Source organism: Babylonia areolata, chromosome 7, assembly GCF_041734735.1.
Source record: "Babylonia areolata isolate BAREFJ2019XMU chromosome 7, ASM4173473v1, whole genome shotgun sequence".
Classification (NCBI taxonomy): Eukaryota; Metazoa; Mollusca; class Gastropoda; order Neogastropoda; family Buccinidae; genus Babylonia; species Babylonia areolata.
Window position 1 is genome coordinate 32,116,396 of NC_134882.1, and position 7,261 is coordinate 32,123,656.

General features: G+C 48.3%; 1 non-coding gene across 1 annotated transcript; it reads right to left on the reverse strand.

Annotated features, from left to right (window-relative positions):
- Positions 1-1,050: 1,050 nt before the first annotated feature.
- On the reverse strand, positions 1,051-1,122 carry Trnaw-cca (transfer RNA tryptophan (anticodon CCA)). The gene has a single exon. It is a non-coding gene; the product is annotated as a tRNA-Trp (tRNA).
- Between the last annotated feature and the right edge of the window lie 6,139 nt (positions 1,123-7,261).

A 7,261-nucleotide genomic window follows, 5' to 3' on the forward strand; every position in this document is an offset into this window, starting at 1 on the left:
AGGAGGGGTATGGGGTGAGGGGCGGGGGTGGTGCGCCCGCGCACACACACTGAAACTGACACACACACATTCTGATGTACACATTCACACGTGCGCGCGCGCATACACTGGCACACACACACACACACACACACACACACACACACACGCACGCACGCGCGCACACACACACACACACACACATACACACAAACCGTGACACCCACAAACACACACAGTTTCTCACGATACACACACACCTGTGCGTGCGCACGTCGTAACACACACACACACGCACACACACGCACACGCACACACACACAGTCAGTCAACAAAAGCATTGACCAGACATACAGGTCAAACTGCCCTTCCAGTCACTTGCGTTCAGTTCACCGACAACTTGAACGAGAAGCTACAGGACAGACACGCACGCGCGCGCGCGGGTGACGTCTGGCCTCGTTTTCGTCCAGCGGAGTTCTAGGTTCCCCGCAGGCACGCGCTGTTTGGCTCGCGGGGGCTCTGGCGAATGACAATAATCACACGGCGAGATAACACGTGACCAGTCATGTCAATCAACCCGTCAGCCTGTCTGTCCTCAAGCGCTTCTCCCTTCTTCAAGTCCCTTCTCCAGCAAGGCTTAAAATAAAATGGTTGTTTGTGGTATTATACAGAGTGAGACTTGCGTTACTGATTAAGCTGTGATCTTCAGTCTTCGGCAACTGATTGCTGGCATAATTTGCCGATTGGATCAGTCGATCTAGCGCGGCGAGGATCATGAGAAAAATTACATTGTTGCTATCTGTCAAGTTTGAATTGTAATAATGATGATGATGATGATGACGATAGTAATAATAATAATGATAATACGATTTCGTTCGCGGACACTGGAATGCCCGGCAGGCTCAGTTTTAAGTATCACGATGGTTTCAGTGGAAGCGTGTTGGTCAGGTTGATTCATATATTTTTTGTACACATTGCACAACATGAGTCTGCTTTATTTATCAATAGAAATACAGATATTCATTGATCAAAACTGATTTTTTTTTTTTTTTTATAGAAAAAAAACCGCCATGACCCCGACGTGATTCGAACACGCAACCTTCTGATCTGGAGTCAGACGCGCTACCGTTGCGCCACGGAGTCTTGCTAACGATTATGTGTGGCGTTGGCTAGACTTTCGTTCAGTTCCCCGACCACTCCTGGGACAGCTGTGTCTGAAGCATTGTACTACAAGTAACGCCAAAATCCCGGCAAAATCAGCTATATCATATTCTTATTCTTCTTCCTTGTTCGTGGGCTGCAACTCCCACGTTCACTCGTATGTACACGAGCCGAGTTGGCTTTTACGTGCATGACCGTTTTTTCCTGCCGCCTTCGCCATGTCGGCCGGGCAGCCAAACTCCGTTTTGGGGGGCTGGTGTATAACCTGTATGAGCTGTGAGCTTGTTGCTCTCAGTCTTGTCTGTGTGCACACTGATACTTGAAAATGAAATAAAAAGAAATACTATGAAGATAAACGGCCGGTGTTAAAGAATTATACACCTTTAAAGTCAGTGACAGATGACTCGACTGAAGACTGAATAACAAGTCCTGGACGACATAGTCCAACAAATTCAAGCTCAATGATGACAAAACTGAAGCGATGTTTATGATTTTTTTCTCAGTCTCAGAGTATGTCCACATCTGTCTCTTTCCATGACTCTGTTGTCTGGTGATGACACAGTTCAATTTCCTTCCGTTTGACCGACAATATATCGCCTCCTCGCCACAACCCCCCCCCCTCCCCACACCAACCCCACCAACCTGAACCCTCAATGCCTGCCAACTCACTTTGCATGTATATCGAGAGAAGGCGGGGGTGGGAGTGGGGCAGGAGAGAGAGAAAGAGAGAGTGGTCATGAGAAACTTAATCTTTCGTGTAAAGCTTCTTGAGATCTTAGAGAGGAAGGGCGCTAAACAATGTACAGTATACGACTGACTTCTGCTACTACTGCTACGAAGACGACCACAGAACTACTACTGCTACCACTACAACTACTGATGGTGTACTCTGGTGTTGTAATCTGTTTGTATTTAGGGTCTTTGCTTTATTAATCAAGTGGCCAGGACACCACTTCATTCACTGATGATACGGATGTACAGTGGAAGCGACTCAGTATGTCCTGCGCTAATGGAACTGGGGAAAACATCGTATCTCTGAAAAGCGCCCGGCGGTTGGTCATATCTGATAACTGAGCTGAATGATCAAATGGCTCTTGAACAGTTTTCCACCTCTGACCTTCAAGTTAGACTTTAACTCACTCAGTACGGCCAGTCCTCTTCTCCTCTACACAGACCCGTCGGATGTCCAGTGGGTGTCTGAATGACCCAACCTTTAGCTTCCGTCGTCAGAATTGTGGTTTTCTTCGTCAACATTCACCTCTTCAGTATAAGACCCTTCCGCTTGCAATATTTTGATGATAGTAACTGGGGTGAAATGCTGTTAACGTCGTCTCTTTCGCCGTTCGTATGGAGAGAGTTAAACTCCTGCATGTTGACCGTTGTTTGATACTGTAGCGTTGTCTCCACGAAGCTATAAATAGCTAGTTAAACGTCCGTGGTTGTTTCCAGTACACGTGTCCCAAGTTTAGGGACACCTCCATATTGGGACTCGCATGGCAACCTTTCGAAGCCTCCCGCCCCAGTTGTCTAAAAATAGATTAGATTTTTAAAATACTATTTTTAGATCAGTGCTCCCGCCTCTCCCCCCCCCCCCCCCCCCCCCCCCCCCCCCCCCCATCCCCACCCCCACTAACCTCGTCCCTATGGGCGGGTGCGGTGGCCAAGTGGTCAGAGAACCGGATACTCGCCCGAGTTTCGTGTATTCGATCCCCGGTTTCGGCGCACTGACATATAATGGTAGGTCATTAACGATGGAGATTCCCCCCCCCCCTCCCCCACCCCGATCTCCAAGGTCAACAAGATGCAGAAAATCTAATACGGACGTTGATCCATGTCAGCGTTCGGGTTATGGAAACAAGAACATACCCCCAACACGCACACCCCGGTAAACGGAGTGTGGCTGCCAAAATGGTGGGGAGGAGGGGGGGGGGGGGGGGGGGGGGCTTCATACACGTAAAAGCCCACGTTCGAGTGAACCTGTAGTGAGAGTGGTCAACCCACGAACGCAGAGGAAGGAGCAGATCTCATCCCTAAGGGCTCATCCCTTCACCCCTAAATAGTGACAGTTGATATAGCACAGTTGATACACTTGGAAGTTACGCCAGAATTGGGAAGGCAAACACGGACTGTTGATAGCAATACCCGCCCACCCCACACCCTCACAGCTCCGCTAGGGAGACAGTATTGTTATTAGTGAAGGGTGGTAGTACAGTACGGTGGTGTTCCTTGGATCAGACTATAAAACGAAGGAGTGTCGTGTGCATTATGCAATCAGTGGTTTGAAATATACTCTAGCTGTCTCTGGAGAGATCAGCCCCGCGAAATTCCATTAATTCATCATTAAATAAATCTGAAGTATTAGTGACTAAAGTGTAATACAATACAGAACAACACAACACATATCAATGTAGAGAACATTACACGCACACACATTCTCTCTCTCCCCCCATCTCTCTCTGTGTCTGTCTGTCTGTCTCTGTCTCTCTCTCCCTCCCCCCTCTCTCTGTGTCACTCTCTCTCCCTCCCCCCTCTCTCTGTGTCTCTCTCTGTTTCTCTCTCCCTCCCCCCTCTCTCTCTGCCTCTATGTCTCTCTCTCTCTCTGTCTGTCTGTCTCTCCCTCTCTCTCCCTCCCTCCCGCCCTCTCTCTCTGTCTGTGTGTGTGTGTTTCTCTGTCTGTCTGTCTCTCTCTCTCTCTGTCTGTGTGTGTGTGTGTCTGTCTCTCTCTCCCTCTCTCTCTCCCTCCCTCCCCCAGCCCCTCTCTCTGTCTCTGTCTCTCTCTGTCTCCCTGTCTCTCTCCCTCCCCCCTCTCCCTCTCTCTCTCTCTCTCTCCCCTCCCCCCTCTCTCTGTCCCTCTCTCTCTCTCTGTCTCTCTCTCCCACCCCCCTCTCTCTCTCTGTCTCTCTTTCTCTCCCCTCTTTCTCTCTCTCTCTCTCCCTCCCCCCCCCCTCTCTCTGTCTCTCTCTCCCTCCCTCCCTGTCTCACTCTGTCTGTCTCTCTCTCCCTCCCCCCCCCTCTCTCTGTGTCTCTGTCTCTCCCTCTCTCTGTCTCTCTCTCTCTCTCTCCCTCCCCCCTCTCTCTGCCTCTCCCTCTCTCCCTCTCCCCCCCTCTCTCTCTCTCTTTATCTCTCTCTCTCTCTGTGATATCAAGGAAGTTGTTGTCTTCGTGTGTCATAATTGTGTCAGCATCATGTTTGTTTGCTATTTTTGTGCTGTGTTATTTTTCCATAGTTTCATGTGCGTCACTTGTAATGTTTGATAATTATCATACTATGCTCTCCCTACCCCAACCCCCTTTTTTTTCAAATGAATTTTATTTTTCATTTTCATTTCAATTTTCTTATTTGCCTTTTTTTGGGGGGTGAAGGGAGGGGGATAGCAGGATGTAAAAATGTATAAGCTTATACTTTCACCCCAAGAAAAAAAAATCATTACGACTTGACTTTTCAAACACACGCGTACTCTCCAGCCTCCCCAGAAACTACGATCAGATGTCAAACCCATCCAAACTGAACGTGTGTGGACTAGTACCTCTTTCAAGCCCCTACACCTCACTACACGGACTTGGCATGCCTGAACCATGTACACCAGTGACATTGAACGACCGTGATCTGAACGACCGTGATCTGGACAGTACATGAAGGTGACTTTGGGTGTGTGTCTGGACAAGTTTCTGATTGTCACCCACCCTGTACCTTGTACCCTCGGGGCAGCTCTGTGTGTGTGTGTGTGTGTGTTCTTGGAACTAGTTGAGGGAGACACACATCCACAGTAGTAGCCAGGACTGACAGGGCCCTCGCGGATGTCTTGTGGCTATCCGAATCACGACTGAAAAATCCTTTGTTGTCGGGTGAAACGTCGCCAGGTCCGCTCCAGAACTTTCTTCACGACAATAAAGACACGCTAGTAATGTTAGAATCTCGCGGAAAGAATGCCCGATTGGAGACGTCCAGGTTGTCGCTCAAAGGAATGAGTCCGAGGCAACAACTCTTTTTTTTTTTTTTTTTTTTTTTTCGGCTCATAGAAGTCTGCATATACGCCGTGCATTTTCACTGAAGAGTTCTGAGCTTTTCCCGGTTTTAATTGAACTCAGTGTTTGGATTTTGGACATGCTTGGGATTTAGACGTTCATGGTCAGGAAAATGGCAGCTTGAAATGCCCAGGTCGCCCAGAGCCAATGGCACATGTGTGATGCACTCGTATGCGTGTAGGCCTATGTGTGTATATGTGTGTGTGTGTGTGTGTGTGTGTGTGCGCGCACACACACACACACACACACACACACACACACAGAGGGAGATATGTATATTATGAACCCATCCTGAGAAACGAGACAAAAGTACGGACAGACCCCTCATTCCGACAGCCATGTTTGGGGCACTTGCTATGTCCTGTCTTCATCCTCATGGGGTGTGCCCTCAAGGCGAACCAATACTATACTGTTCTGTTGCTCAAATTTGGACCCAACGCAAATTTCAGTCTAGATTCCCTAGCCAAAACCGACAGCTCCCTGGAACTCAAGGAACTGAAGTATATTACAGGATGTGTGCGGAGTCTTTGATATACTGTGGATTGTAGGAACTCAAGGGACTTATATATACAAAATATGTTTGGTGTATACAATGTCTTTGATATACTGTGGACTGTAGGAAATCAAGGGACTTATATATACAAAATATGTATGGTGTATACAATGTCTTTGATATACTGTGGACTGTTGGAACTCCAGGAACTTATATATACAAAATATGTATGGTGTATACAATGTCTTTGATATACTGTGGACTGTAAGCGTTGTGACTGTAGCAGACGAACATCTGGATGTAGCAGTTAAGTGTGTAGAACATTCTTCGGGATATCTGAGCAGCGTGACAGTCTGTGTCTCCACGGGAACGACGAGAACGATTAAGTAATGAGGCGGGTGGGGGACAAAAGTGGGTACACACAGTCCAGACACAATCGGTGGGTCCCTCTAGCAGGCCCCCAACATGCCCCTAAACCTGCAGGCTGATGACACTGTATTTGAACTGGGGGAGGGGAAGAGGAGGGCGAGGAGAGGGGCAACACAAAAGAACAGTGCCTCTGGCAGTGACTGGTCAAGCGAATCGCCGTCTTGGCTATAAGGCTTTGTATTGGATTGGTTTCACACTAACACACAGACTACACTATATGTGTCGCCGACGCGACGTCCCCTACTCAGTCCCACCTTTCTTTTGTCTCATCACGCCTTGCTCCTCGAGGCTGTTGACATGTTTACCGTTGAACAGTACGGAAGACGGTGGGTGGGTGTATTGGGGAGGACTGAATCCACTGGGTGGGAACCAGACGGTCAGCCATTACAAATGGCCTCTCTCTAAATGAGTCTGTGATGGAAGGACAACCTGCCTCCCATGTACACAAAATTAAAGCGGGGGGGAAGGGGGAGGGGTACAGAGAGTGCACATGTCATTACTTCCATCTGCTGTCCATCCCTTTAGTTAAAAAGAAAGCTCTGTCTCAGGCTGAGCCCCTATCTCTTTCTGTCACGCACACACTTGTACTGTATGTGCACACATACAGAGATATTCAAACACACACACACACGACACACACACACACACACACACACACTGAAAAAACCCCAACACACACACATTGAAGGAGAGAGAGAAAGAGAGAGACACACAGAAAGAATAAATCATGACAGCTAACATGGCTGACACAAAAGCAAAAGAAATGTGTTGAAGATATTCGCAGGACTCATGTCAAGTACACTGTACACCACTGCGTAACCGGAATTCACCACTGCGCACACCGGAAGCGAGTATAACGTAGCAGCGGGTTGTAATCAGGTCACAGTGACAACAATATGTCAGTTGGTTTTGCGTGTGTAGCTCAACAAATAAAGTCAGTTTTTGGCAACTTGGCAAAGTTTATGCGCGCCGCGCGCGCCCGCACACACACACACACACACACACACACACACACACATATACTGACACACACGCACGCATGTATATATTACACACTGACTGACACACACAACCTGACACTGACATGAACACTCACAAACATACACTGAAACACGCGCACTATGACGTGCACGCGCGCGCCCACACACACATACACTGACACACACACGCGCG